Source organism: Semicossyphus pulcher, unplaced genomic scaffold, assembly GCF_022749685.1.
Source record: "Semicossyphus pulcher isolate SPU_LCO1_2020_fin unplaced genomic scaffold, fSemPul1.0.p SCAF_15, whole genome shotgun sequence".
NCBI lineage: Eukaryota > Metazoa > Chordata > Actinopteri > Labriformes > Labridae > Semicossyphus > Semicossyphus pulcher.
Window position 1 is genome coordinate 23,693,530 of NW_027211659.1, and position 13,504 is coordinate 23,707,033.

A 13,504-nucleotide genomic window follows, 5' to 3' on the forward strand; every position below is an offset into this window, starting at 1 on the left:
GGGTCTCAGGATCAGGATGACCTTAAAGGGGACATCTTCTCCTCTTGGCAGGTCTGCAGATTTGATCGATGCTTTAGAAAGACCTTCATCCCTTGAAGTGTATGCAGCATTTTATATATTATAAAAAAAATGCCATTTATCTCATTAACATCCTGTGTTGGTCTACTTAGATTGTAAATCTTGTGCGGCACGTTTTGACCAAACTGAAGTCATGATTTTGTTTATTAATCAAATTTTAATACATTAATAGTCTTCGTAACGTCTCACAAAAATAGTCCTGAATGAACAGGACACAGCAAACACTGGTCAAAAGCACATACATGACACAACACGTAAATAGAAAGAGCACGGACACGCACAAGGTCTTGTGTTTTCAACACATGCACACAGCACAAGCAGTCCCTGCACACACAGTTCACCCCCGACATTTGCTGTGATGAGCAGGCAGAAAGGAGAGCCTCTCTGGGCATAAATATGTCCAGCGTCAAGATATACAACTGGCAATTCCATCTCCAGTTGAAGCCCCGTCGATTGCTTTTTGCCCCTTCCCTGCAACTCATGCAGGCGTGCAATACACACAGACAAAACCATGGCCTTGCACACGTGCACGCACAGCACAAGTGTATAATACACACAAAGCAGGGGGTCAAAGTAGGGATACCTATAATATGAGGTATGCAAACACGGCCATCCATCTTACAAGGACGTTTTTGTGCAGCAGAGCAGCAACCCACAACCAAGACAGCAGCCTGGTCTGGATAGGAGGTCCAGGGCCAGGGTACTTTGTTATCACTGAAAAGATATCTATGATCACATGAACACTTACATTCATTTTTTTTACTAAATGAATTATATTTAAAAAATCATGTGAGGGGCACAGGACACTATTCCCCATGTGACCTTATTAACCATGCAGTCACTGTGATTTTAAATCATCTTTCAAGAAAGAGTCGTCTTTATATTACACAAAAACTGAAGTGTGATGGATGTCCTGTCACCCCTGGGAACTCCTCTCTCCAGCTCGCAAGAAAACAGTAAGCAGTGTGCACTCACTTTTCAAAACAAGGTTAAGCAGAGATGGCAAATGTTATGGTGTTATGACTGAGGAGATGTGCTTGAACATCATTCAAATGACTTCTATACTGTATTTTAATACAGTGGGTAGGCAGAAAAAAGTCACAATCATACAGCCAAATGCCTTTGACTTAATTTGATAACAGCAACTAGAGTGAGGTCAATAAATAAGAATACATATACAATCATATTCATCACTTCTGAGTAATATGCAAACAAAGTAGGTGATAGAATATTCCATCAGGGGGAGAGTACAGTTGCTGCAGCTCTCCACTGTGTAATACCTTGTGCATAATGTGAAGCTGTCACATATACCACTTTGCTCAGTGGGAATAAATTGACGTACATGCTGTTGTTAGTCCGCTCAGAGCTCTAGGCTGATAAAACTTAACAAAATGATAGATGGATGGATTTCAACATGTTATTGGTTGAAAAGCATGTATGAGAACGTATTGCAGGGCAAGCTGGTTGGACTGGTCAAACTCAGATGGAAGAATTGTTGCGATGAAACTGAATTCACCTTAAAGGAACGATTCACTCCTGGAAAAAGCCATTGTCAGTCAAAGCTGGTGTTCTCTGTAATCGAAAGAAGCAATAATATTGGAAACTGGCGCCATAGCTGTGGAGAAAGTTGTACAAACAGCTTGTGGTTTCGCCCATTCTACATCCTACAACACCCAACTCCCTTCGAAAGGAACGGCCCAGCGAGAGACGCTGGAGTGAAATACGAGCGTTTTCCAGACAAGGACATTGATCCTCAGAGTGGTACAGAATCCGAAATACGACGACAATATACCGGTGGATCTTCTAGAAACAACTTCAGGTCTGCAGTCTACATTTCAAACCTGACGTTTTTGAACGAGACATGACATCGGAGGCGGGCGTCCTAGATTGTGGAAGTGTAGTTTAGCAAGCTCCCTGGCCTCCGCCAGATGACGCGGTTTATGTAGTCTGGTGGAGGTTTTCCAGGGCCCATTGGAGAAGCGGATAGCGTCCTCCGAAGGCACAAAGCCTAATTGCTTTTTTTCCCTACCATAATGGCGTTAGCTTCCCATTACAGAATGATAGGACTGAGGTTGAAAATTGGCGAACTGGCCCTTTAAACTAGTTTTAAAATAACATCACACCAACATGCACTGTGAAAGGCTGCCCCTGCACTTTAACAACACAACTACCTAACTATTAACACACATTTTAAATGAGTGCAAATGAAAGTTGGACAAAGCTGAATTCTCTATGAAGGCAAAATGCAACTTCATCATGAATGCGTTATAGTTGTTGAACTTGCTGGGTGCTGAAGTTTTTATATGTTGTTCTCTATCAGTGTCAGTGTTCAGTTACTTAAAAAAAAACACCTCTGAAGCAGAAATCCCTGAAACGCAGCAGTCAAGAAAGCTGATGCACCCTCTCCAATAAACGTAGCGTTACTAATCCCCCCCTCACACATGACAAGGCCGAGTCATCTTTCACACAATGAGTGGTCTCCCTCTAAATGACTTCAAAGCAGAGCGTTTGCCACAACACAGACTTGAGTGATGGAGCTACATTTCTGTCAGAAGCAGACGGGGTTAACTAAACAAGCAATTTCCGCACGGCAGCATTTGCTAAAAAGCTCGATGGGGCCAGCTAAGCTCCTGTGATTGGCCTTTGTGTGGGAAAGTGACCACTTAAGTGCTGCGCAGCCCTCCGGAGTGTGTTTGGAAGCATAAGCATTTCCTCTCACTTTCTGCATGCTCGCACTCTGTGTGTGCGTGTGTGTGTCCTTGAGAACGGGTTGGCGTGTGTGTGTGTGTGTGTGTGCATGCTCACTGGTGCATTTGTTGTTGTTTTGCTGTGTGTGCATGTGTGTGAGCACATCTGTGATTTTAAAAGTGCAGCTTCACTGTTGTGGTTTTGTGCGTTCGCATTATTACAAACAAGAAGAAAGAGAGAATATCGACAGACTAACGGGGAACATTCCTCGACACAAAACGTGTTCACATAGAAAACACTGTAGTCATCTTCATATAATGCGATTAATACTGTTTTAAAAAGGTCATTAATATAAAAACATAACTAAATAAATCTTCTTTTCATGCTTCATCTCCATTCAAGCACATTTAATTTGATATGACACAGTGATTGAGGTTGAGGCTCAGTGCTGACTGTCAGCTTTACCTCTGTAAACATGCTGCATTTCGATGTTTGCATCATCATACTTAAATTATTCTAAAATTATAAAAACAATCACAATAAAGCTTTCTGTCTTTTTTTGCAACAGAACATCAAAGCTTCCGTCTTTAACATCCCATATTACATCATTATATCCCTTACATGCGGTGAAACTTCATGACAATGCACGGTGGAGCCAGAGGAGAGAGGCCAGTGGAGCAGAGAAGCGGATCGATAGGAAATTCAGAGTGATTAAGAGAAACAGTAGGAGTAAGAAGTTTTGATAATAGCTTTCGGTTAGTATATTCTGTCATTTTTTTGGTAGTAGTGGCCAGGATTCCTCAGCACTCAGCTTGATAAATTGAGACTTTTCATTATATCCCATATATATATATATCTGCGAGCGTTGGCCAACAGAACGTTCAGTTCAACTGACATCCTTGCAGTCTGACTCTATGTGATGTTGTTTTCACTTACTGTGGAGTTTTCTCTGGTTATGAAACGGACATTAATTCTGATTACTCTACATGAGCTACAAAAGCAAACCAGACCATCAGAGACAACACTGATTATTTCTATATAGTTATTTTTAATTCCTGAAACCCCTGGTGGGGGTAGGTGTCAGGCAAAGCGATTAACTTCATGTTGCCTTTGTTTACATTTTCCAGGGCAGAAGTTTAAAGTGAGTGATACATATGAGTTTTAAAGAAAGCAGGATGAGACTTTTTGTTAAAAACACAGGGGGCTTGTCCACAGGGGGCGCCAAAATCAACACACACCAAAAGTTCCACACAGCAGCTTTAAGATTTATAATTTTCCCACACAACTTATTTTGATTTTAGATGTATGTAACAAATACATTTTTTGATGTTTTAACTGCAGACACGACTCATTAATGTTCTTGATTAATTGTTAGCACACAATTGTTTTTATTTATATTGGCAGCTTGGGTTCTTTTGAACTTCAACACGTTGAACAGTTTTTATTCATATCTAATAAAAAATAGGGGCTTCCCGTTGATGATTGTACTGCATATTTGATGCATAGAAATGTGAAGCATGCAGTAAATTTACCACATACCTAACAATGTTACTGAACATGACTTGATTACAATATGATTAGGTTTTGTTCATTGCTCACATTTTCTCCAGTAGATGAAATGATACTAAACAGCAGAAATGTTTTTAACCAAAAATGATTACCACTACACCCTCCTTGATCTCCTTGATGTTTTGTTGGAAGGAATAAATGTTGTCCTTATATTTAAAAAGAGATCTTTAAGAAAAAAAAACTTTGCCATGTTCATATTCTTTAATGGAAGCACATTTTGTATTTGTAATCATTGTTAAACGTTCCTGTAGGTATGTGGCTATAAAGGCTGATCTCTACCCTCCCATACACACATTTCTTTGTAAATGCCGCCAGACATGTTAAGTTACTGTTATGCCAGAAGCAGCTCTTATAATTAGCTTACTGCAGAAAATGAAGGTGGGCTCTCATCTGACTGGCAGAAAGTCTGCTGGCTAATAAGGATAAATAAGGTGATGTCACGCACAGGTGATTTCTGTAGTGTCTTTAAGTGAAATCTGCTTCAGAAGCAGGTCAACCTAAAAAGACTCACCTGCTTCCTTTCTATTCATCCAAACACAGACACTCATGTGGATGAGTCTAAAATAAACGGCACATGATTTATACTTCCAAATTGATACAGTTAGCTTTCAAATAATATTGAAAATGTGATGAGCCTTTACTGAATGTGTTTTCTTTCATTTTTTCCTAGTTTTACTTATTTTTTTCAGTGTGTGTAATTAATAAATGTGAGAATGTAGTATATTGAGGTCAAATGTAAGTTCTATCCATCTCCTTGACCTAAAGTTAAAGCTGGAGAGGCCTCATGGAGACCCAACATGTTGGACAATTTGAGAGAGATTTGACTTTACTTTACTTGAAACACAGTTAAATTGTAATAAACATCTTTGTAACACAAGTATTTGCACACATTTGCTCCAACATTTTTTGGGTGCTGAATAGTTTTTTTGCAATAAATGGTCCTCTGCTGCCCCCTCTAATTCCTCTTAAATGTAATGTAAATCTTGTGTGTGTGTGTGTGCACTAGTGCAAGAGAGAGAGAGACAGAGAGAGAGAGGGATGGAGAGAGGGATGCATTCAGTATCAGTGAAGGCCGAGTCCTTCAGTAGCCGGGGTCAGCGCTCTAATCTGAGGAGGTGGTGATATTGTGTGAGGATATTTAATGAGAGGATAAAAGCGAGAGGGGGGGATGAGTATTAGCCTTTTTAGATATCATTAAACATTGATAGTGTCAGGGGACTGGATCACACTTGGGTCTTTTCATTGACTTTCATGCATGCGTGCTAATAGAGTTTCACCTCTGGGGACCTCCTCATCCCCCCCAAACCCTGCGCTCGCTGCTGCAGCGCTAAAGCTAAAGGGAAGATCAGATCGCCACCCCGCTTCTGAGGATAAGATTAGTGGCTCTGTGTGCGGGTGTGTGTGTGTGTGTAGTAATCACAGATTATATGAGGTCATGCACTCTCTCTTGCTCCCTTCCTGTCTTTTGCTCATGATGTATGATATACGTATATTATATGATAAAACTATCAAAGGCTTGCAGAGACTTATTAATCCTGCACTTAATCCTAAGAGGCACTTCACTTCAAATGTTATTTCTTAGCTTTTTATTTCCACAGTTCTGCTTTAAGTCTACATTAGACCTGAATTACCGCCGCTCTTTTTAACTTCTACAAGTTTCATACTTGAATAAAGAGTGATTCTGTGTGGATTGATCAACACTTAAGAAAGAAACAGACTTATTAGCCATTATTTGGAAGCTTGTTCACATTACCAAAATAAAGCTCTTTATAAGCAAATCAACCTTTATTCATACTCGTGAGATCACCATGGGGCAACCCTCATTTATAATGATATCGAGTTAAATACAGAAACAACTAGAAAGACAAACAACAAAGCATCTGAAGAACCAGACGAAACATTGATATAAAGTGAAATCACCGAACAGGGCATATATTCTGACATGAAAGTTAAGACAATTAAAAGGTAAAATAAAGATGTTTTGTATTAGATAGAGCCTAAAATGTACTAAAATAGTTGATTAGTGATTAAAATGTGAAAAACAAATAAATAAGGTTCACTTATGTATAACAATTAGAGGTTAGAAGGTTTAAAATAAAGCTTCTAAAATCTCCAAAAGTAAAAGTGCTTTTAATTCAAGAAGGTGCTGTATCTTGTTCCAGGATTCAGGCGCAGAATAACTCAAAGCAGTCTCACCCAGCTCTGTCCCGACTCGAGGAACATGTAACAGTAACCGGTTTGAAGAGTGCGTCTGATAAAACCCGTCTGAGACTTGAATAAGATCAGTTAGGTAAGATGGTAATGTTCCTATAAGAGCTTTATAAATAAAAAGGTAAAAATGAATATCACGCCTCTCCTGGAGAGAGGACCATCCAACCTTAACATACAGGACACAATGAGTATCATAAGAATCATCTTAATGCCGAATGATCGGCAGAGTCAAGACGTTTGAGGGTTGAGGAGGGAGCATGTTGACTACATCACCATAGTCCAATACTGACAGAAAAACTGCCTCCACAACCCTTTTACTACAAAACATTGGGAAAATTATTTTGTTTCTGTACAGGTAGCCAATTTTTTGGCCTAAAAGATTATTTATATTAAAGTTGAAGGTGAGTTTTTTTATCGATCTATACGCCCAGATATTTATATTCAGTGACTCTCTCTCTCCTGTCCTTGTAACTATATTTATATCGTTTTTGTTCTATTGCTTTAGCTCTGGAGAATAGCATCAGTTTTGTTTTATTAGAAATAGAAAACACTGCAACAGTTATTTATATGATCAGTTAATCTGCTGATTTCTACAGCAACTGATTTGTTTTTTAAATGTCAGCAAAAAGTACAGTTTCTTAAACTTCAAGGTGAAACATAAACCTTTTTTTCCCACACAGTAAAATAATCTGTTTCCTTATAAATACGACAGAAATGCAGCAATTTGGAAGCCAAAAATTGTTGACATTTTTGCTAGAAAAATTACATAATTAACAACAAAAAACAACAAGTTGATTAATCTACTAATTGCTGTGTTTTTTCACAGTTAATTTGTGTATTTTGCGGTTAGCACCAATACAAATTAGAAGAACTTATTCTTTTATCACATTTTCCAAGAATTAACAATAAAAAAAAACTGACTGCAGCCAGTCACTGAATCAAAGAGTGTTTCAAGCTGATTCCTGTTTGTCATGTGAAGCACCAACAGAGGGCAGTCATCCCCTTCTAAAGAGGCCCGCCAGCGCTCAGGACACCAGATCCTGTGTATACACTGCATATAGGTGCACGTGTGGGTTTGTGCCTTGTTCATTGTACAGCTGGGTGTGGCTGAGAACAGTAATGAGTGGCGATGGGGGGAGCTGTTTACTGTACAAATCTGAAGTAACACTAAATGAATACTTTTATCTCATTCACAGGAAGTCGTCTCCTCTCCTCCCCTGGAGTTCTGTCTGTCAACAACTCAACCGCACAATGTAAGGAACATCAGAAGCAGCAGTTATTCTGGCTATATATAAAATAAAAAGAAGTGCATCATGTGTTTTTATATATTCAGCGTTGCCTTTAAAGCAGTATTTTCCTGTCTCTAACAGATCTTCTGAACTTCCACCCTTCTGTAATTCATTTGATCTTTATACGCTTCTGCTGGACAGGTGCAGCAAAGTAAGTGGTCTTATTACATTTAAGTCATCTAAATGCAGACAGTTAAAGGTGCAATGTTTATCCTCAAGTCAGAGGATTTCACATTTTTCAGAAGAGCCTCTGAATAATCAGGCACAGTTTTTTATTATGTCGACTTTTAGTAGGTTCAGCCACAGATCTGTCTGATCAGTCTGCAGGTGAAAAAAGACTGTACATGATTCAGAAGTGTATAAACTGTGATGTATCGTGTTGTCGTGACAAAACCATTAAAGTAAAATAGTTTTTCTGATTTGTTTTTCTTGCACAGAAGATCCTCAGAAATCTTCACAAATTTTTCATCTGACAAAAGATATCTGAGGTAACTGATTACATCCCATTAAATGGTAAATGGACTGTACTTATATAGCTCTTCTCTAGGCTTTCGACCACTCCAAGCGCTTTTACACTACGCTACATTCACCGATTTACACACTCACTCATGCACTGATGGCATTAAGTGCCAATCTCCAATCAGATCTATGCCCATTCATAGCCAATAGAAATGCCCAAGGACACTTCGACATGTGATTGTAGTGGTCAGGGATTGAACCCCCAACATTCTGATTGACAGACGACCGACTCTACAACTGAGCCACAGCCACCCCTAATTAGTATTCAGTTTGACTAAATTTAAAGGCTATTTACTTACTTCAGAATGTTTGCATTGTATGCACATTTTTACCTGATCTCAGCTGTCACCAGTGAAAAGTTCTCAAATCCAGCTCTTAAGTTGATGACAACAAAATCAGACTGTTCAAACTCTTGAAGACATGTCATGTTTTTCAGGAAGAGAAGAGTTAAATTTTACTGTTGAAGTAGGGTGACCATATTTTCAAATAGGGACACTTAAATTTGACCATAAACCCACATGTATGAGCTCATGGTACAATTGGATTTTTCATTAGTGCATCGTTAACTGTAATTATATAACACCATGGGCTTAATAGAACATATCCATTTATTTATTTCCAGATCAGTGACGTGCACAATGACTCATTCTTTGTCAGCTTTTTTTCTAGAAATATATTGTGGCCAACGTAACTCTAGTAGAAATATAAAAATAGGCATGACAGATAGCCTACCTGACATCACGCAGCAGTTCCTGTCAGTATGATAAGCTGGGCTAGCTAAGCAACAGCCGCACACTGAGTTTGATTGACACATGTACAAACAAATCAGTATTAAACTTTAACTTGCAGTGCATTAGTGATGTTTTTCTATTAGTTCAAACACAAACAGCTTGTTCAAAACCGGGACATATTAGTGTTTTAAAGATATTTGTTGGGACTCGGGACACAGAGCTTGAAAGCGGGTCGGTCCCGGTCAAACCGGGACGTATGGTCACCCTATGTTGAAGGGATGTGTGTGTCTCTAGTTAATATAAGGCTGAGTGGTGTGGAGCAAACCTTCCTCTCAGCAGCAGTGAAAGTTGCAGGTTGACAGTGACAGGCGGAGTCATAAGCACATCAGTGGCAGCCTTGATAATATTAGTGACAGCTGGCAATGGCAGTAGTACTATGGTTGTAAAAACATCTCCTTCTGGCAGGTCTACTTCAGACTCAGTTTGATCAGTGCAGTTCCAAATGTTTTGTATAATTCCAAATTCAGTTCATTTTATCCGGTCTAATAGAAAGTCCATAGTGACCTGGGACTAGTGTTTATTAAGATTGAACTAAAATCATGATCCTTATGATGTAGCTAATATGTAGTTGTTGAGGACCCAGCCATGTTAATGCAAAATTATTCCCTTTAGGTGTGCGGACCAGACGTTCAATCTCCCCCATTCTGCTGGAAGGCTGCCAGCCACAGGTCACATGACCTGGAAGAAAAAACCAAGGAGACTTTTGGGATCCCTCTTCGGTATGTCAAACCGTTTTAATATTAATACTTTTACAAACTATGAGCAACATGACTGATGGTCGCTCTTCTGTGATTAAAAGCCAGTGATTGGAGAGAGGCCTATTCTGCTTTAAAAAGTATCGACCCAATGCAGAAACACACGTTAAAAGAAAAACAACCTTTGTATTACAAAAGCCATTTTGTCACTTCAGTAAGTCAAAATTGAAAGAAGAAACTAACTGGATATACACAAACTTGATTAAAAAAAGTCTTCTCCTTTGTTGTAACTTCTCTTTTTATGTCTCTAATGTTTCCCTGGCTTTAGCGTGGGCTGGCTCTCAACCTGAAGGGAAATCCAAAGGCTGATGAACTGATCTGCGTCAGCGTCTGCTGTCCTATATGCCCTGAGAACACATCCAGCGCTAACCTGGTGAGTAACGACACTCATTGGATCTGTCGATAGTAAACTGATGGAACTCACGCGCTTCCATTACACAGAGTTTGAGCATGCAGGTGTCCTCGCTCGAACTTTAGACTTGATGGTGGTTGATGTTGGCAGTGCCAATGCCTATTGCCTTGCCTTCCACTCATTGAATCTAATCTGGTCTGAAGGCAGGTCTGAGTATCAATGATATAATGTGGAAAACAATGGTCTTAAATAGAAGGGATGTTTAATTAATTAAATAATCAAATGGCTGCTCACCATTGTTTCCACATTCTCCTACCTCTTGTTTATCGTCCTCTTTCCAGTCTGTCTAAATACCCGTCTCACTTTTCTGCACTGATAAATTAATTAACGAAGCATATAATCCTCCAAATGTCATCCCTTTTGTGTTTCACCAGCTTCTGTAACAGTATTATTTTCAGTCCCTCCAGGATTTCGCAGGCATTTTCTATGATTGTTGCAGCCAAAAATGCCTAATTTCACTGTAGCTTTTTTATAAAGTTGCAATTCGCTGTGAGCAACTGGGGCAAACGCTCCAATAAAGCCATCTTTTGACTGAGTTTGTCTTCTGACATCACTTCTGCTCAATTTCCGTCTGAACATGCCAAATATAATGTGTTCTAACTGAAGGACAAGCCATGAAATGGTCATTTTGTAATGCAGCACATTTAATGTTATCCATATGTGCAAAGGAGAATCTACACGTTTGCTGCTCTACTCGTTATTCCGTCTTCTGTGGCAGTAAAACAATAAGAGACAGGGGGGTGACTATCTCACTGTACAATGACTGTTTGAAATCAGCTGACACAAACATCAGTAACAGGGCCTTTGCTGGTGGAAAGTTAGGAACACAGCATCTGATTGGTAATTAGATTTAACACAAGGCATTAGGAAGTTGCTACGTGGATGGCTAACATTTTTCAGCACGTGAACATGGATAAATAATGACAAGAACACATCCAGCACTGGATGTATTATTATGGAATTCACCTCATTATGTTTTACTTCACAAACTTCTTTAATCTGATCGCTTTGCTTTGCTTCGGTCCCCCCCATCACACCTGCACCTCTGCTCTCAGCACAGCTGCTGGCCCCGCCCCCACAGCACGTGAGCACGAGGGATGTTAGTAATGACACAGCGATCAAAACGATCAATCGTTACCCAAATGACATCTGCACCTTTTATAAACTTTATAAACAGCGACAATCAATGCATTTACAATAGGGACATACGGAGATACACAATAGGACTGTTTACAGATCTGCATTGTGTGCAGACAGAGAGCGTCCGATGTCGGACCCTCTTTTGCTGTTAGAATACTGTGTGAGGAGTAAACTGGTCTCACTGTTGTTTATTTGGTTGCCATGACTTCACATATGATTGATGTCGTGTGACTCCTGTCACTGTTTCAGTGCTCTTCCTCAACGAGGAGAGCAGGTGAACAACCGTTCATTTGGAGCATAAATCTCTGCGGAGTCGCTTAATTGCAACTTCGGGACACGTTATAGAAATCTAAGTAAGCGGGGGCAATAATTTTGCCGCAGCAGAATTTATGTAGTGGAAACACTGCTGTATAGAGTCTCATGAAAGACACTGTAGTTTGAGGCCACATTACGTAGGCAGGTCACAATAGAGTCTCTGCTGCGGCATTACATAGACATTAAAGAAACACTAAAATATTGTCTCTGATGTTTACAAGACATTGCAGACCTCAGGGGTTCAATATTTTGAATATCAAGGAAGATTTGTAACTTAAATAACTTCACACGTGCGCGAAAATAAGATGATTGGTGAAATTATTGATTGCGGCAACTGGCCAAAATTGCAAGGTCGAGAAAAAGTAGCGGCAATTGGTTGAACTTTGCAGCATCGCAACTTCCAGGAGGGTCTGGATTTTGAAGGACAGGGTTTAAACAAAATCTCCCATGAGCCTCAAGGTTTACAGATTCTTTCACATTGGTAAATGGTAAATGGACTGTACTTACTTCGCGCTTTTCTAGTCTTCTGACCACTCAAAGCACTTTTACACTACATGTCACATTGACCCATTCATACACACATTGACAAACTGATGGCAAAGGGTGGCAATCTCCAATCAGGAACTAAATACTTCACACACAAAAGGCTATGCAAATTGGCGTTCAGTGTCTTCCCCAAGGACACTTGGACATGTAGCTGTAGCAGTCAGGGATATGGTTGCCAACCTTCAGATTGGGAGACGACCAACTCAGCAGATACTGACCAACCACTGAGCCACAGCCCCAAACTTTGGCATTTTAGACTTGACCCAGCAGTGGTTTTGCCTAAATATTTGGTAATATGAAAGATTTTCTTTTACTTAGGTGCACTACGGGAAAATATATGTCAGTAAGTTAGTTAAGTGCATTTTGTTTTGCTGACGGACAGCCCTGGTTTGTCAGTAAGCATCTTCTCAGTTCATAGCAGTCACAGGTTTCCTGGGAGCCAGTGTGCTATGCACACATTCAGCGGGCAAAGATTCACGAGGTCTCCAGTCCTGTTGAAAAGCAAGAAACAGAAAAAACATCTACGGCTTCAACCTCAAAGACATAATTACTCCCATTTGCAGGCCATGTGTGTCTGCTGCTCCAAAGTGAAAGAAAGTGCCTTTAACTGAAGCGAGTAGTAGTTTGCACTTTATCCATTTAGACAGAATTAAAGCTGATATTTCACCTGCTACTTACTGCAGGTCTTACACTAGGAAACATTTTGATATATCTTAGCCCACTCCACATCAAAATTTAACAGCCTTGAAAAATGTATGTGAAGAATGAAAGCTGATGCTGAATTCATTCACAAACACATATAACATGCAGGGATCGTCAGATTGATTAGCACACCTAGAATAATCTCAGGAGTCCACTGTGGCGTCTGTAAAGAGAGAGGGCTGCCCTTTTTGTTAAAGAAATGTCCTTCACAATGTTCAGTGTGAGGAAGGATTTCTTACGGCAGATTGTCCCCTTTTTGATTTAGCAGCTTTAGCAATCTTACCAGGGGTCAGGGGTCACCAAGGAAAGGCAGGACTGACAAGTTTGAAAAAGCTGTAAGGCAAAAACAAAGAGAAACAAAAAAAACAGGGCAGCATTGGCAACCATAAGAACACAATCAGCTGTGATATGTGGACTTCAAAAGAGGCAGCACCTGAACTGGAACAGTTTGTTTTCTATTTTCTGTTAGGGAGTCATCCATGCACAGCA

General features: G+C 39.8%; 1 protein-coding gene across 2 annotated transcripts in view; it reads left to right on the forward strand.

Moving 5' to 3' along the window:
- Positions 1-13,504, forward strand: part of pcbp3 (poly(rC) binding protein 3) — an 84,371-nt gene that overhangs the window by 25,228 nt on the left and 45,639 nt on the right. For both annotated transcript variants that reach the window (XM_069662884.1, XM_069662883.1), the window contains exons 2-5: positions 7,743-7,799; positions 7,917-7,986; positions 9,758-9,864; positions 10,169-10,273. The gene's annotated coding sequence lies outside the window, so the exon portion shown is untranslated. The remainder of the gene's footprint in view (positions 1-7,742; positions 7,800-7,916; positions 7,987-9,757; positions 9,865-10,168; positions 10,274-13,504) is intronic.